This window comes from Artemia sp. Qi Xiang Cuo, chromosome 11 (genome assembly GCF_049724085.1).
Source record: "Artemia sp. Qi Xiang Cuo chromosome 11, ASM4972408v1, whole genome shotgun sequence".
In the NCBI taxonomy this organism is placed as follows: Eukaryota; Metazoa; Arthropoda; class Branchiopoda; order Anostraca; family Artemiidae; genus Artemia; species Artemia sp. Qi Xiang Cuo.
Window position 1 is genome coordinate 32,636,008 of NC_142804.1, and position 19,127 is coordinate 32,655,134.

At 35.2% G+C, this 19,127-nt stretch overlaps 1 protein-coding gene across 4 annotated transcripts in view; it reads left to right on the forward strand.

The window, feature by feature from the left end:
- Positions 1 to 19,127, forward strand: part of ab (BTB/POZ-zinc finger protein abrupt) — a 241,106-nt gene that overhangs the window by 84,115 nt on the left and 137,864 nt on the right. Inside the window, exon 1 of one of the 4 annotated variants that reach the window (XM_089096705.1) lies at positions 12,873 to 13,335. The exons of 2 other annotated variants lie outside the window; for them this stretch is intronic. The gene's annotated coding sequence lies outside the window, so the exon portion shown is untranslated. Of the gene's footprint in view, positions 1 to 12,872; positions 13,336 to 19,127 lie in introns of those variants that run through there. One more of the 4 variants, XM_089096703.1, reaches the window with a different exon arrangement.

Here is a 19,127-nt window from a genome sequence, read left to right on the forward strand (position 1 = left end):
TGGCATACCTTCTTTCAGTAGAAAAAAAAATCAAGGCAACATTACTTAAATATAATAAAGCCCTCTCCCCCTTTCTGTGTACCATATTGATATTATACTGTCTCTTATTTCAATAAAAAAAAAAAATTAACTTTTTGACGAACCTGCTTTAAAAAAAATTGAGATATTATCATTTAAATATGATAGCTCAATCCCACCCTCCCCCCCTCTGGATCCCACCTTGATAGGATGCCGTGTCTGCTTTAAATTAAAAAAAAGTCAACTTTTTGAGATCCCTGCTTTCAATAAATAAAATTTCGATATATTATCATTTAAATATAATACATCCCTACCCCCCCCTCTGGATACCACCTTGATAGGATACCGTCTCAGCTTTCATTAGAAAACAATTTACTTAATAAATAACTAGGTCACTATACGGTTCAAACAAACACGCAAAATAACGTTAAACAGCTTAGTGTTCCTTGAAAAAAAATTGAGGGTATAAATAAAGGGGTACAAAGACAACAACAAAAATGTCGAAATTATTTAAATATACCTCAAATTATTGGAAAACTGAGTGATAGATTCGCCATGGCATTCCATAAGTTCCAAAGAATCTAATTAAAAGGGAGCACACACAAAAGCCAAATAAGGCCAGTAGCCTGTGAGAATTTACAAAATTCCCAAGACAATGAACAAGTCCTACTGGGGGGCCCTTGTTCTATTAAAGTATTTTACTTGTTTTTTAAGGACTTTGACATAATTTCATTCTGCCTTCATTTGAAATGAAAAAAAATAATTATCTGTTTGGCGTTCCCACTTTCAATAAAAAAAAATGATTGCCCCTATCCCCCCCTATATGCAAAAATTTACAATTTATTTATGAATCATATTTTTTGGGTAACTTCCGTTTAAATCTTTAAATCCCCAACCTTTTACATAGCTTAGTCTATAGATAAATTTTGTCTCAGCCGAAGGTTGTTTTTGTTTTGTTTTTTTTTTGGGGGGGGAGGGGGTAAAAATGTTCCAGAAAGAAGATTTTATTTTCTATCAGGCGTTTAATAATTGAGTATTAAACATTAAGAAAATCTTATCTAAAAACAGCAAAAAAAAAAAAAATCTGCAAACTTACAATTCAGCTGTAGAAACAATCTGTCGGCTATCAATTTCAAAATCCAAAAAAAGGCTGAAGCTGTATAGTAGTGAATGCGTTCTATAATTCTATTCAACTTGAAAATCAAATTCTTGACTACGAATGATGTAAGAAATAGCGATTGGGAAACTGCATTCAAAATGATTTAAACTCATTTCACAAAGACGATACTTTTTTTGTCAACATATAAAGAACTGTGTATATTACAGTATTTGCAATAGCATATTGCATCTGTCTGGTTTTTATGCAAAGTATCAAAAGAGACGAAAACTAATGAACAAGAGAGTAGTGAAGAATTATGGTATGCAAAGTAATATTTGGCAGGGAAAGTCACTGGTGATAAATTGCTAGGGGTGGCATCGTGATTGCGTGATTTTCGGGGATCCGGGGAACCAAATTTTTTTTGGGGTGACGCATAGATTTTCGGGGAAATACCAAAAATTTTGGGGATAGTGCAAATCCTACTTGATTTCTAATTAGAGAAATCGAAATACTAAACCAGACGAGAAGGAAATGCTCCGACTTTGCAGTTGACACAATAAAGAATTGCCGCAAAATTAATTTAAAGTCAACCAACCGCCGCCACCTCTGCCGGCGGTGGCGCACCTGCGGGGTACCAACTGTATTACGCCATTTCCGTGGCGGTTGACTGGGCCTCTCGTCAGCGGCATCCGATCAATCTACCGGCGCGGCGCCGGGGTCTAGATAGGAGACAAAAGTTATATATCCCTTTCTGTCTTTCTTACACTAAATTTGAATTTCTCTTGCCCCATATCCTCCTTCCTTTGCCCATTCCGCTTGAGCTTGCTCGAAATACAACTAATCAGGAACACAGATTTCTGCCCCTTTTCTGGAATCTATACACCCTTCTTCTCCTACAACGAAATTTCTTATTTTTTTTTACCCAAAGAATGATTTCTGAAAGCTAATTGCACACCCACCATCAAACAAGGCGCGATTTCCGATCAAACAACCTATGTTTAAAAAATGTGCGATTTGTATGTTTTACGGTCCTTGTCCCAGGAGCTGTGGGGGTCATGTCATTCCCTGGCATATATTTTTGGACTTTTTGACCTTCTGAAGAAAATGGCTATCCCAATTTTTCTGGGATGTCTTTAGGGATTAAGGGTAGTAAAAAGGGTACGAGAAATTGAAGGGCTGGCTGCCCTTCAATGACTTTTGACTCATAAAAGAGCACTAGAACTCCCAGTTTTCAATCAAACGAGCCTCTTCTGAAGTTTCTGCAACCATCTCTTACATACGAACTGATCTGGAGAAAAAACTGTAATATATGGAAGGCACTTCGCTCTTTACTTAGGCAGCATTGCTACGTTGCCAGCACTGCTACGCTGTCTGAAGCCAAAATTCTTCCGCAATGTGTTTCACATACAATATGTCTTCACTTACAAGTACTCTGCTAGGTGTAACGGTAACACCAATTTTACCTTATTTTACCAATTTTACTTACTGAGTTTTTATTTTACGGTAATTTTACAACAGTAGCCAAAGGTCCTATTAGTTTTTTTTTTAATTTTATGGACATGTTAAGCCTTGGGAAGGATTTGGTCTCCCTTTGCACTCCCAGAAATGACATCCCTGGTTATGAATTGAAAGAAATATGTTATTTTTCCGTTCGAAACTCTAGTTCCATCTATACCAACTGTTTTCGAGGAAACATTCGTTCCCGAAGAGGCTAGTTGCCCTATCTATTCCGGATTTCAAGTTTCTTAGGGACAAACTAAGAAGCGATGCCGCCATCTTTTTAGAAAGTTATAATTTAATTTTTTTTTCTTAATAACTCATAAAAGTGAAAGCAAATTTCGAACAATAAGTATTTTTGGGAACACTATTCGTAAAAGTAGTACTTTCTTAAAATCTAATAAGGCTAGTTGGTAATCGCAAATGTTTTATTTCCCGATCGCCTTTCAAAGCATTTGAACCAGACCCCGCCACCGCGCCGGCGGATCGACTGAACACCGCCGACGAGAGGCCCGGTCGACCGCCGCCGAAGTGTCGCTGCGCTGCCGGCGCGCCACAGGCGCGCCGCCGCTGGCAGAGGCTGCGGTGTTCGGCTGACTGTAAAGGAATTTTGCGGCAATTCTTTTTTGCGTCAACCGCAAAGTCGGAGCTCTTCTTTCTCGTTTGGTTTAGTATTTCGATTTTCCCGATTAGAAATCAAGCAGGGCTTGCACTATCCCCGAATTTTCGGGTATTTCTCCGAAAATTCTATGCGTCACCCCGAAAAAAAAATTTGATTCCCCCAATCCGCGAAAATCACTTATTTACGGTGCCACCCCTAGCAATTTATCACCAGTGACTTTCCCTGCCCAACATTACTTTGCATACCATAATTCTTCACTACTCTCTTGTTCGTTAATTTTCGTCTCTTTTGTTACTTCGCATAAAAACCAAACAGATGCAATTGCAATATACACAGTTCTTCATATGTTGACAAAAAAGTATCGTCTTTATGAAATGAGTTTAAATCATTTCGAATGCAGTTTCCCAATTGCTATTTTTTACATCATTCGCAGTCGAGAATTTTATTTTCAAGTTGAATAGAATTATAGAATGCATTCACTACTATACAGCTTCAGTCTTCAGTTGGATTTTGATTTTTGAAATTGATAGCTGACAGATTGTTTCTACAGTTGAATTGTAAGTTTGCAGAATATGTTTTTCTTTTTCTGTTTTTAGATAAAATTTTCTTAATGTTTAATGCCCAATTGTTGAACGCCTGATAGATTAAAGAAAACACAATCTTCTTTCTGAAAATATTTACCCTCCCCCCCCCCAAAAAAAAAGCCTTCTATTGAGACAAAATTTAGCAATAGACTAAGCTATGTACAAGGTTGCGGAATTAAAGATTGAAACGAAAGTTACCCTAAACATATGATTCATAAGAAAATTGTAGATTATTGCCTAGGGGAGGGATAACGGGCTATCATTTTTAAATGATAATACCTCTTTTTTTATTGAAAGCAGGGATGCCAAAACGATAATTATTTTTTTTATTTAAAGTGGTGACGGAAGAAAATGATATTGAATTCCCTGGGAAATTATTGAAATATTTTGATAGACCCAAGACCATTGGGACTTGTTCATTATCTTGGGTATTTTGCAATTTCTCATAGGCTACTGGTTTAATTTTGCTTTTGTGTGTGCTCCCTTTTAATTAGATTCTTTGGATCTTATTGAATGCCACGGCGAATCTATGACTCAGTTTTCCAATAATTTGAGGTATATCTGAATAACTTCGACATTTTGTTGTTGTCTTTGTACTCCTTTACTCCTACCCTGAATTTTTTTTTCGAGGAACACTAAGCTGTTTAACGTTATTTCGCGTGTTTGTTTGAACCATATAGTGACTAGTTAATTATTAAGTAACTTATTTTTTTTAATGAAAATCTGAGACGGTATCATATCAAGGTGGTATCCAGAGGGGGGGGGGACAGGGAGGTACTACATTTAAATGATAATATCTCGACATTTTTTTTACTGAAAGCAGGGATGCCAAAAAGTTAATTCTTTTTTAAATTTAAAGCAGAGACGGCATCCTATCAAGGTGGTATTCAGAGGGGGGGAGGTAGGGAGCCATCATATTTGAATGATAATACCTCGATTTTTTTTTGAAAATAGGGGTGCCCAAAAGTTAATTTTTTTTTTTATTAAAAGCAGAGACGGCATCCTATCAAGATGGTATCCAGAGGGGGGCATTGGGATTTATTATATTTAAGTGATAGTACCTTGATTTTTTTTTTTTTATTAAAAGCAGGAATGCCAAAACGCTGAAAAGTTGACAAAAATTTACAAGATTTTCGCGAGTTATACTTGGTACAGCACTTGTATATTTTTATCGTCCAAAGGGAAAGGGACACATGCGTCCAACCCGCTTTTTTCTTAATGACGAAACGAGTTTACTTTGAAAACATTCATTCATAAGTACCAGGCAGATTCACACTAAAACGAATTGGTGTGACGAAAGCGATATCGACATCCCCACCTAATGTTGCGCTCGAGTGACAATAGCTGCGTTCGTTTTCGTCGTTCTATGTAAATCCAATCCTCGATTTTAGAATTAAGCCGGTCGTTTTCGCCGTTCGTTGATATGTTTCAATTATGAGCCGTTCTTTGAAATGCCGGTCTTCATTCTTAGTACATCGTTCTTAGAACGACGAACTGAGCCTCATACTCCGTTTAAACAACTTTAGGTTTACTTTTGAGCGCCAAGTTTTAAAATAAAGAACCTTGAGAGAAAACGAGTTTATTGATTTATTTATTTTCGTAGATTTTGTTGATGGGATCTGTCATCTAAAACAATGGTAGTGATTTGTTTTTTGTATATGTCGCAAAGTTTTTAAATTTACAGCAAGTTCTGGAGGCATTTTTGGCATAAATTGCTTTACTAGCATTCAAAAAATTCCTTAGGGGTCATTCGGAAATATCTTGGGAGGAATTCCTAGATATCTTAGATTGCGAATAATACTAGGAGATTTCAGCTAACCCCTGGCTTCAATATCCTTAGGAATATATTAAATTTTTCAACCGTCTTCAGCTTAAAGTTACTTTTTCCATCCCTAAGTCACCATTAGCAAGTGACAAACATATCTGCGAGCTTCCTGATATAAAAATATCTTCTGCCACAGCTCCAAGTAGCTCATTGTCAGAGTCACTTTCCTCTAGTAACTCTATTGCTTGTTTTGCTACATTTGTCACAATTATATTTTCCATTTTTTTTGCTGGTTGATTAAAATTTTATCTGTGGCTTTGAAATTTTATCTGGCCAAGGAAAGATCTTATAAGCCGTTTTTCCAGTTAAAACGACATTATTAGAACGGCAAAATAAAACGCAATTTAAGAGTAAAACCGAAAACATCTTCTTAGGACTAAGAACGACAAACGGCGAAAACGAACGCGGCTAACGACGCCCTTGGTCCACTGCCCAAGTTACATTAAAAGCCCAGGTCATAATAACTGCTTTCAATTTGGGAGGTTCAAGGAGGAGTCTTTGACAGTCTTATGACCTCAGGGTACTAGATGTTGCAACGTTCTTACGTATCTACAGTGGTTTAAAAAATTCGATCACCCCATAAATGATGACCAAAAATATGCGCAAATATAACAAATGTAATATTTGGAATATTATAACAGTTTTTCAAAGGTTTTAAGAAAAACAAAAAAGGCTAAATATCCCTAACTACGCTTGAAAGCTATTTTAAAAACAAAACTCTTTGGAGATTTCCATGAATATGACCATAGCAGAAACTTTGAGCCTGGGTGGGGATCAAAGAGGACTCTTTGAGTATATTGACCACAGGTGACTTATTGTTGCGACTTTTTTAAATTTGGTAATTTTTGTGAGCATTTGGAAATCAAAGCTTAAACTCACTAACTGATACCACGTCTCCTAACATTTTACTTGGATTAAAAGTGACGAACTAGGAAAAAAATCTCAACATCTTCCTGGAGATACTTCAGTCGTTCAGTCTGCATATTTTTTCATTTAATTACATTTGTAACGGATGATTTTTCCTGTTTTAACCTATTAATATAGCCGGCACTTCATTTTTCTTCATACCGAGTAAACTAATAAGTGTTTTTTGTTTCATTGTAATTGAAGTGTTCTAACGTGAAGTATTCGTCATCTATTTTTCGATTTGACAAATTTGCTCCTTTTAGATGCATTTTATAAATTAGCTGATATTAGGTATTTATGAGTTTATAATTTGGAATGAATCCCCAAAAGAAAAAATGAATAATATCCAAAAGAGCAGCCAAAAGCAATAAAAAAAGCAGCAGTTCAGCCTTAGCCTACATGACATTTATTCTATAAAGAAGCCAAAAAAAACTCTAATATGTATTTTTTTTAAATTGTTATTAAAAACCAGTTTTTAATACAAGAAAGGCTTTTTAGGAATCCAAAAGAGCAAAAATAGACAATCAATATCAAAGTCACCCATTTCAACTGTTTTAAAGGTGACAAAACAGATATAGGCAAAGGGTATTATGAAACAATTAAGTTCAAACTTATATTCAAGTTTTTACCCAGATAACTGACGAATTTTGTGATACAGTATTTGAAGTTTTGTACGCAGTAATGCTCGATGAAAAAAATACTAATTTTGATAGTTATTTAAGCTAAGAATACATAGCTAATAGCAAGGCCGTATCCAGGGGGAGGGGGTTTACCCGGCTTGAACCCCGCTCCCCCAGAAATTTTTGACCGAGTCGAAAATTAGTCGAAAATTAGTCAAACCTTAGTAAAAATTAGTAAAATTAGTCGAAAACCGAGTCGAAAATTAGTAAACCCCCCCCCCCCCCCGAAAAAAAAATCCTGGATCCGCTCTTGGCTAATAGATAATTCAACTATTTTGCAAGGGTTCTGAAACGCCACAGCCATTTCGTTTCTACCAGATTTCTACTTCTCTTGATGAATAACGAAGAAGACCAGTTTCCAGCCAGCGACTTGTGAATTTTTGAACTCATGAATATGCTCGAATCTGTTGTACATTTATGCTGTGATTTGAGAAAGGCTAACGAAAACATTAATGTCTGCGGTCAACATTGATCGCGCCGGCGGCGTTCTGCTGACATCTTACCGGCGGCGCGGCGGCGGCGGTGTGGCGGCCGGTGGCGTGGTGGCCCGCCGCCACTGGTCTTCCCTCATCGGCGTGGCGCCGGGGTCTAATTTGAACTCAAAATTGCTTAAAGCAAATACAAAAAATAAGCACTTTCAGTTTCGAAGGATCGTGAAGAAAAATTTACTTTATTATTACTTTAAAAAGTCAAACTCCAGCATAAAGAGCCAATGCCTCTTGGTTACAGGATAAATTGTGTTTTTTTTAAAGTTCAAGATGTCACTCTTTACTTTCTTGTGCAAAATATCGGTTTCTTTTATATTCAATTTCTGCTGTTTTATTTTTTAATTCAACTTTAGGAGGATTAAAGAGGGGGGCGTACCAGCCTTGCTGTGTTTTGGAAGTGGTGTACACTCAAAAAATTCATCCTTTTTGTCTCTTTGTCCCAATGTTCTCGCTTCGTAAGTTTCAAGTAGATCGCAGCGCCTTCGTTCAAAGGTTGAAGAACGAGCGCAGGTTTCTGAAGTTCTTCATTATCTTGTTCGATTATCTTAAGATACTTACGATAAGATACTTAAGATAAAAGCAATAAAAAAGCAGCAGTTCAGCCTTAGCCTACATGACATATATTCTATAAAGAAGCCAAAAAAAAAACTTTAATATGTATTTTTTTTAAAATTGTTATTAAAAACCAGTTTTTAATACAAGAAGGCTTTTTAGGAATCCAAAAGAGCAAAAATAGACAATCAATATCAAAGTCACCCATTTCAACTGTTTTAAAGGTGACAAAACAGATATAGGCAAAGGGTACTATGAAACAATTAAGTTCAAACTTATATTCAAAGTTTTTACCCAGATAACTGACGAATTTTGTGATACAGTATTTGAAGTTTTGTATGCAGTAATGCTCGATGAAAAAAATACTAATTTTGATAGTTATTTAAGCTAAGAATACATAGCTAATAGCAAGGCCGTATCCAGGGGGAGGGGGTTTACCCGGTTTGAACCCGCTCCCCCGAAAATTTTTGACCGAGTCGAAAATTAGTCGAAAATTGGTAAAACCTTAATAAAAATTAATACAATTAGTCGAAAACCGAGTCGAAAATTAGTAAACACCCCCCCCCCGAAAAAAAATCCTGGATCCGCTCTTGGCTAATAGATAATTCAACTATTTTGCAAGGGTTCTGAAACGCCAAGGCATTTCGTTTCTACCAGATTTCTACTTCTCTTGATGAATAACGAAGAACACCAGTTTCCAGCCAGCGACTTGTGAAGTTTTGAACTCATGAATAGGCTCGAATCTGTTTTAAATTTATGCTGTGATTTGAGAAAGGCTAATGAAAACATTAATGTTTGCGGTCAACATTGATCGCGCCGGCGGCGTGCTGCTGACATCTTACCGGCGGCGCGGCAGCGGCGGTGTGGCGGCCTGTGGCGTGGTGGCCCGCCGCCACTGGTCTTCCCTCATCGGCGCGGCGCCGGGGTCTAATTTGAACTCAAAATTGCTTAAAGCAAATACAAAAAATAAGCACTTTCAGTCTCGAAGGATCGTGAAGAAAAATTTACTTTATTATTACTTTAAAAAGTCAAACTCCAGCATAAAGAGCCAATGCCTCTTGGTTACAGGATAAATTGTGTTTTTTTTAAGTTCAAGATGTCACTCTTTACTTTCTTGTGCAAAATATTGGTTTCTTTTATATTCAATTTCTGCTGTTTTATTTTTTAATTCAACTTTAGGAGGATTAAAGAGGGGGGCGTACCAGCCTTGCTGTGTTTTGGAAGTGGTGTACGCTCAAAAAATTCATCCTTTTTGTCTCTTTGTCCCAATGTTCTCGCTTCGTAAGTTTCAAGTAGATCGCAGCGCCTTCGTTCAAAGGTTGAAGAACGGGCGCAGGTTTCTGAAATTCTTCATTATCTTGTTCGATTATCTTAAGATACTTACCCTGAAAGTTTCAAACTGATCAGAGAGAAAAACTTTTGTTCTGGAGGGATAATTGGTTCTCTCCCTAAATATACAAGTTAAAAATTTTTCGTGATTCCTTTTCAACCAAGTTGTAACATTTAGTTGTATTATATATATATATATATATATATATATATATATATATATATATATATATATATATATATATATACATATATATATACATGTATATATATATATATACGTATATATATATATATATATATATATATATATATATATATATATATATATATATATATATATATATATATATATATATATATATATATATATATATATATATATATATATATATATATATATATATATATATATATATATATATATATATATATATATATATATAGTATATATATATATATATATATATATATATATATATATATATATATATATATATATATATATATATATATGTATATGTATATATATATATATATATATATATATATATATATATATATATATATATATATATATATATATATATATATATATATATATATATATATATATATATATATATATATATATGTGTGTGTGTATATGTATATATATTTATATATAATAAGCAAGCTGCAACATGCCTACCTTTCTAAGAAAGTCGGTGATGAGCTAGGGTGGGTGAGCATGGGAAGGGTCTTGATTATTTAGCTGTAAACAAGCTACTAGGGGAGGTCATTGAATTCATGGGAGAGGTACCCGAAGCTTCAAAATTGTATTTTACAGGATAACATTTACAAAGTTTTAGATGATGGGCAATTGGTGTTAAAAGAGGTCATTGGCTTTCCCTATTAAGAATGACTGAACAATTCTAACACTTTTTTTCCGATTGTGATTTTAATCTGAATTCCACCCACCGTCCCAAATCTGACAGGATTCCTTATTGGGATTAAAGGAATGATTACCATTTATGTTTGATTTTTTTTTCTGCATTTTCTTTTTATTTTGCATTTTACGGCATCGATAACAATTGACGGCTATAGGCTACATGCAGAATACATTTTGCATACAGACCCACTATAGTTTACCCCCTCTAATATGCAAATCTATAACCCAAATTTATTTCTAAAGTAACGAAGAAACTAACGAAAAAACTGGTGTGTTCTCGAATTTTACACAGCGTAAACTTAAGTGAGTGGTGCATAATACAGAAGTACCAGAATTCCTTCCCCGGTATTTTCCGGGTGGGGGGGGGTATTTTCCAGGAGTATTCCTAGGGGAGGTATTTTCCGTGAGAGGGGAGAGGGGGATTTTTCGGGGGGGGGGGGGGGTAAACGCCTAGAACTAAATTGTAGATGTGCGCTTTAATCCACTGCTCTAGGTTTCTCGGATATTTAAATTTTATGTTGTGATGTTAATCGTGATTGTACCCCTTTTTGAGGGTGTTTTCCCGCCTTTTCTTGAAATTATGTAAATATTCTTATGCTAAAATATTTCGATAGATAACCTTAGATTTTACTTCTGACAAATGCATTTTACATATTTCTAGTCTGCTTAAAAAACTAACTTTTCCATGGAAAGATACTCCCCCCTAACCCCCTACTCCGACTCCCCCCCCCCCTAAACAGAAAAAAATCCCTCCTGAAAACGTTTGTATACTTCCCAATAACCAATACTGTAAGTAAACAATGGGCAAAGTTTATAACTTGCAGCCCTTCCCCGGAAACTGTGGGGGATTAAGTCATACTCAAAGACATATTTATTTGATTTTCGACTATGCTAAACAAAATGGCTATCTCAAAATTTTGACTGGGTAACTTTGGAGAAAAAATGAACGTGGGAGAGGGCCAAGCTGCCCTCCATTTCTTTTGGTCGTTTAAAAAGGCCACTGGAAGATTACATTTCCGTTTTAGTGATCGATCTCAAGATATTCTAGGACTACTGGATTGATAAGATCACCCCTAAGGAAAAAAACACCCATCCGTGATCTTTATTCTGGCAAAAAAAAACGAAATTCCACATTTTTGCAGATAGCAGCTTGAAACTTCTATAGTAGGTTTTTCTGATACGCTGAATCTGAAGATGTGATTTTCATTAAAGTTCTATGACTTTTAGGGCTTGTTTCCCCCTTTTTTCTAAAATATGGCAAATTTCCTTAGGCGTGTAACCTTTGATGGGTAAGACTAAACTTCATGAAACTTATATATTTGAAATCAGCATAAAAATCTGACTCTTTTGATGTATTTTTTGGCATTAAAATTCCGTTATTTAGAGTTTTGGTTACTAATGAGCCGGGTCGCTCCTTACTTACAGTTTGTTACCACGAACTGTTTGATAGAGGGTGCTATGAAGGCCATTTTCATAAGACTTAATGCTTGATTTGCAGTAAATCAAAAGAGTACCATTGATTCGATGATTTCAAAAAATTTAAACTATAAATATTAAGCACATATCTAATTATCCCCTGTAAATGCTTAATAGTAATGTTAATAAGGTTTAAAATTTATAACATCGGTAACTTAATTGAATTGTCTTTCAGCAGATGGTTCCTTGAAAAGTCACGTAAACAGAAATTCCCTTTCGGAGGGACCTGGAGAAGAAATACCAAAAATATCTAAAAAAAAAGTACCAATTTGTGAAATAGCGAAAACAGATAAATTACCTTTGGAGTATGATATATTGTGGGGAAAACTCGTAAAAACCTAGCTAAAGCTATAAAATTGTACAAAGATTTCCGTTAATGGCACTTGCCGATATGGTTAATTAGTAAAAAAAAGTTGATAGCCTGAAAAATTCTTTTTTTTTTATCTGTCCATACCATCTGATTTTGCAACGAATTTTTTTGTCAGTTTCTACTAGTGCATTATTGGCGTAAAAATATCGTCGAACACTTATTGTCTAAATTTTAACTTTTAGAAATAAAACTTGTAAATGAAAACTTTAATTCTTTCACTTTCCCGCCTGTTAAAAAATAATCGAAATTCAACAGTGTAGGACTTTTTTGCGTTTCCTCACCGGTCAGCATAAATATGAGTATTTTAAGTGAAGGCTTAATAGGAGCAGATAAAAGGTAATAGAGAATAAGGTAAGAAGAGGGCCGCAGAAGCGAGTCCCTTGCGGCTATAGGCCTGCTGCCTATCATTGTTTAGTTGTTTGGCTTGTGAGCCAAGTAATTTTTTCGCGGAGAAACAGGGTGTATGTTAGTTGTAAGGCCTAAGCACGTCAAACGGGGAGGTGTGCGGGGGAATCAAGGAAAAATTTATCGATTCTAAGCATTGAAAAATACGCCAGAAAAGCTTTGTCTTGCGCGTCGTTGGATTGGACGGCCTATGAGATGTTTTTATGCTGTCTCTGTGATTTTTAAAAGTGCGGGAGATTCAGAAGCAATTCTGAACTGGAGACACCAGTGTTGTTGTGGAACATGTGGACGCAGTGAAAGGAGAGACGATATCTCTACCCCCTCCCGCATCTGTTGGGGGTCAAGTGCGCTTCTGGTTATGCTTTAAATGTACGTTTGGTCTTTGTTAAGAGATAATTCCCAACGAGCATTAAGGATTGGAATTCATTAGTGTCCTGAAAATTAGGGTTCTCTGTGCTTTAACTTTTGTGTCAAATCGAAACGAAAAATTGTGATACTGGAAAAATTGAAGTTGTCTCTATAGTTGGTAAGTCTTCTTCAAGACAGCGATAGAGTAAGGATTATAATTTAAGAGGAATATGTTAATCCTAATTGTGTCTGGGCAAAACTTTCGGTGTTTCAAATAATATATATATATATATATATATATATATATATATATATATATATATATATATATATATATATATATATATATATATATATATATATATATATATATATATATATATATATATATATATATATATATATATATATGTATATATATATATGGTATTTTAGTATTAGCTGGTACCTACACGAGAAGTCAAAGTTTGGTTAATGCTAATGAAATAAAACAAAATAGGATGAACATATAATAGTTTAGAAACAAATTTGGGTAAAGTTCTACGAAATCATCTTGAGTTAGGAATAAAGTGAATACACCATTCGATGCATTTTTTTATGCTGATTACGAATATAATAAGCATTTCTTTCGGAAATGAATTTTAGCCCCCCCCCCCATATAGGCTATACCTAACCTGACCTAACCTAACCCTGAATTGGCCTATATAGGGGGGCTGAAATTCATTTCCGATAGAAATGCTTATTATATTCATAATCAGCATAAAAAAAGGCATCGAATGGTGTATTCACTTTAGTCCTAACTCAATAATATGATTTCGTAGAACTTTACCCAAATTTGGGGTATATATTTGCACATTAGGGGGTGCGGTGGTGGGTAAAACATAGGATATATTAAATACGTAACCTAACCTAACCTAGGTACCTTTTTTCCCCCTAAACCCCAAAAAACAATAGTTTAAAAACAATATTTATTGCAAACAAGGACAAACCAAGGTCAGGGTTGCCACCAGACAAAAAATTTCGTAACGTCCAAATCTTAAAAATGTAGCTTTTTCGTAACTTTTGATAGGAAAGTCTCTTCTCAAGGCAGGGTGCCATAGTTTTGCTATCAAGAGCGGTACTTAAAGGCGATGGGACATTTGTTGACTTTCTAATTTGAAAAATACATTTTTACGTAATCTTATTAAAAATCATCTCTCCAACTTTTAAAAGGTGCCCAAAAAGTATACTTAATAACAATTGATGCTTCTTTACGTTCAGGAAATTCCTATTTATTCAACAGTAAGTCTTGGGTCTCGGTGTCCTTCATCCCAAAAAGACACAACCCCCCCCACCGAGACAGTGTTACCAATACATAATACTATTGGTCTGATCGGGGGGGTTGGTATTTTATGTGCAAATATATTGGTTTTGTGAACAAATATTTTTTTTAATACAGAACAACTCTATTGCAATAACCAAAGAACGGGATAGTTTAGAGTTTCGAAGAAAAAAAGAAAACAAACTAGATTTTTTCTGTTGTTAAATTTCAATAAAAACGATCTTAAACATCCAGCTTCATAAAAAGACCCAAAAAATCATTTTAATCGCTCCCTTCCCGTCTAATATTTTAGATTGGCTCAGTCTCAATCTCACCTCCTCTAGCTTCAAATTTGCATCGTTCCAACATGAAGATTTAAGCAATTCTGAGTGACAGAATTTTTTTTTTTTTTATTTATCGAACAAAAAATATTTCAATCGTTGTCTTCAGTTCCTATACGAAACAACAGTTATTTTGCATAATATGCATTTTTCCGTTTGTAATTTGAATCGTAACTCACAACCAAAAGAAAGTCAGAAATAAAAGAAGAGTTTACACAATTCAACACCAAGAATGCTATCCAAAAACTATTTTGATGGGTCTTACAGGTTTACGTACATACAAAGAATTCTTATGATATGAGCTCTAACAATAAAAAAAATTAAACTCATTTCCAAAATGAACTAAAGAGTAGACAATTTTTCTTTCTCCAGAACACATGAATGTAATCAAACACGAGGGGCACTAAAAGCTTTGGCTTTTACATAACGTAATCACCAAATTTATCTAGGTTTTAAATGCATAAACGGAAAAAAACGGAAAAACTGAATTTCTTGTTTTTGGTTGTCACCAACCTCGTGACTCTAAGATCCAGGCTGGCCCTTCAACTATTTCTGCTTCCGTGTCTCTCAAATATCTTGAGCTTTCATACGGAACATCAATTCGAGCAACACGGTCATTCATTATTAAAGCATTGAAGGAGAAGCTGAGAAAGTCCTATGGACTTCTCTCCAGGGTGAAGGTCAATTCACCCTGATTCACCGGGGATTTTTGCCGTCGACCAGGCTCACACTCAACACTTGGGTAGGGGTAGAGGGCAGTGAACTATGGAAAGATTTTAGACATGAAATAACTGAGAAATACACACTTTTGACCCGTTTTTCACACATTTTTGACTCAGTTTTCGACTAATGTTACTGATTTTTACCTAGGTTTTATTAATTTTCGACTTATTTTTGACTCAGTCAAAAATTTCGGGGGGGGGGGGGGTTTAAACCGGGTAACCCCCCTGGATACGGCCTTGTTTAATTTTACAATTAAAAAAAAAATATAATGTCTCATCCAAGATTACAACCTAAGTTAACGCAGACTCGGGATGTGCTCTTACCGTTGTGCTATACTGATAAAAGTGGGAAGTAACTGAACATTCGGAAGTGGTTGAAAAATCGCTCTCAAATTAAAAAAAAAATTGTGTGACAAAGACATAAAAGGAAGATGGAACAAAAACAGCAGGGAGTTAATAAAAAGGAACTGTAAATGATTACATTAAAAAAATTAAGGGGGATAATAAAAAACCTATAATTTAATAAAGAAATGCCGAGAAATTTACGTTTTCAGAAGGTTGGGGCCCCAGTCCAGCCTGCGTGGTCCCTATGAGTCAGTTTTTAAGTAAACCGTAAGCCTACCCTATACAGATACAAGACTGTTATCTTCTTCATAAAAATGGGCATTAGTCTAGTTGTTATTTTCTAAAGCTAAATATTTAGTGATTGTCCTTTTCTGAAGAAAACATGCTGAACGCACAAGCAGTACCATTAAGTTATTTATTTATACCATTTCCAAATATCATGGTCTCTTTTCTGAAAATACACCACCCACCCCTGATGGTCTGGGATATAGCCCTAGGAAAATATTAAAATAAAATCAACCAATAAAATTCTTACTTTGCTTTATGAAAGAACACGAAAGAATATAACGAGAAAGAATGTCATCACAAGATTCGACACAACGATGAAATGTATTTATACAGTTATATATGGGACCTCAGATGGGGAGTGGGGTATAATGTCAAAAAAGTGACCATGATATTTGGAAAAGGTTTAACATAAAATCGAAAATTCCGGCTCAACTAACCCCCCCCCCTCCTCAATGCTTAGATATAACCAAAAAATGGCTCATTTTTACAGTTTCATGTATTTTGTCAATACCAGCTGTTCATAATACCATATAAAAAGAGCAACTTTGTATATAACCTCATAATATGTCAAACCAATCAAAAGGGGGGGGGGTGAGGTTGTTACGGAAAGAATAATACATATATCATCGGTACTAGACAATTAGCTGATACACACGCAAGATAGATGCTAAAGGAAACTAGTCAAATGAGTATCAGTCAGTAGACAATTGGATCGGAAAGCGTGGCTTGTCATTGCGTTTACAATATTTAAACTATTGTTTTTTGGGGTTTAGGGGGGGGGGAGTACTTAGATTAGGTTACGTATTTAATATATACTTTACTTTAGCCCCCCCCCCCCTAATGTGCAAATATATAGCCCAAATTTGGTTATAAATTTTTATATTTTTATCATATTTTGTTTTATTTCATTAGCATTAACTAATGAAACTAGCTCCTTCTCCATATAATTTTAGTATGACTGTTGACGGAACAAGATTCAAAGTCAATTGATGAAATTGAAAGTAGGTGAGGTGACTAAGTGACTATTGTCACTTGTCACTAAAATGATAGTCGTATGCTCATGAGAGAGAATGTTATCTTAACTTACTATGAGAGTAAGCGAAGTGGGTATTTTCTCATCGTAATAACTGCGTGATTGTTTGATAAGATTAAATGACAGCGATGTGGAAAAATGTCGATACTCATGTCAGTGTAATTAGAATGAGAATAGCGGATTTTTTCACGGGAGAAAAATAGATTACTCAGAAAATGTGAAACTTCCTCATTATTCAAAAGCGTAACATAATTGTAACATAGATTCAAAAATGTAACGTTTTTAGGACCGTAACGTAAAACGTCCCGTTTTATTTAAAACGTACCAAAAATGGTACGAACGTAACCTTGGTGCAGGGCTGCCACCGTCAGTAGGATTTTACTAGATCTAGTAAAAAAAAATCTAGTAAATTTAGAGGATCTAGTCAATTTCCCGAAATCTAGTAAAAACTAGTAAAAAGTCATGATTTAAATTGAACAAAACTTTTTATTTTAAATGAATTCAGGGAAAAAAATATCGTAAATATATGAAAATTTACAACTTTTGCTTGTCTGTCTCTTAAGAGACAGACAAGCAGTCACCTATTTTCATAAAAAGACACTTCACTCCCGGCGTCTAAAGGCCGACAAAATCATCTTTCTGTGTATCAAATCTTACCAACTAAAAATGAAGCTGTAATGACGCTTGGATTTGTGATGATTGGGAATCTATTGGAAAAGCCACCCAAAACAAAAACCACCCAAGGGGATTTGGTGAATATCCTCATTCTGAAAAAGTTATCTTTTTTTCACAATTGCATAAAATGATTCATTTTACTTGCAGATAGAAAGTTTATCATCCTTTCATCCTGGGGCAGAACTAACGTAAATAGTACTATTTGTGGGTTGGGTTAAGGTCGTAATTGAGTTAAGGTCTAAATCTATGATATAGGTTTGATACATTAATAAACATTTATTGTTGTCAGATATCAAATAATCGTCCCATTGTTTATATTTGAGTCTCTAACTAAAATGGCTGCTGACCACTGTGCTAGGTGAATGCCGTGAACTTGAGTGCTTCTTCTCTTCTGAATGAGATGACGTATGGTTTCAGTCTGCACAGGGGCGGATCCAGGATTTTTTTTTATGGGGGGGGGGGAAATAGGTTTATCCGAAAAAAAAATTAGGGGGGGGGGGGCAAAATAGGTTGATCCGATAAACTTGCGTTATGAGCAAGTTTAATTAAACGGAGGAAAACGATCACCGAGGAAAACTATTCCCCGTCACGTTTCACAGTTGGACCTCGAAAATCCGTGCAAATTTTGGAAAGCTTTGTCCCTTTTTAAAGACGCTGCTGGAAATGAACTGTTTCCATACTTGCCAAAGTTCTTTCTGACTCTCTGCACCCTGCCCCATTCAAGTGCTGGAGCAGAGAGACAGTTCTCGATTTTGTCCGTCATAAAAACCAAAAATCGGAATAAGCTAAATATCTCGACTGTTTCGGCCCTTATGAAAACAAATCAACTTGTCCTCAGGTCGTCAAGTGGAGTCCATGACAGAATGATTCCCATCGATTTGACTCGGGCTACCAAGAAATGGAAACAGGTGGATCCCTTGAGTCAGAATTCGACACTAGTCGATGCTTTAAATTCGGACAAGGACGAGGACGAGTAAAGCCTTTTAAGTGCGACTTTTTTAATTATGACTACATGTTTTTCTTTTTACTATTAAATTTGTATGATTTACCAGAGCTGAAGACTATTGACAAAATTGTATTTTTTAAACTAATTAGCCTATTGAATGTTATATAAGTTTTCTTTTTCTTGGCAGCCCTAGTCCAATTTGAGGTGTACTTTTTAACTTACATAATTTCACAACTAAACCGGTAGCCGATTACGTCATTTCTATTTTTAAGTGACATAGATTAAATTGGTGTTTGATTCTATAGAATACGAAAGAGAAAGAAACCAGAAAAAAATCAGTTACAAAA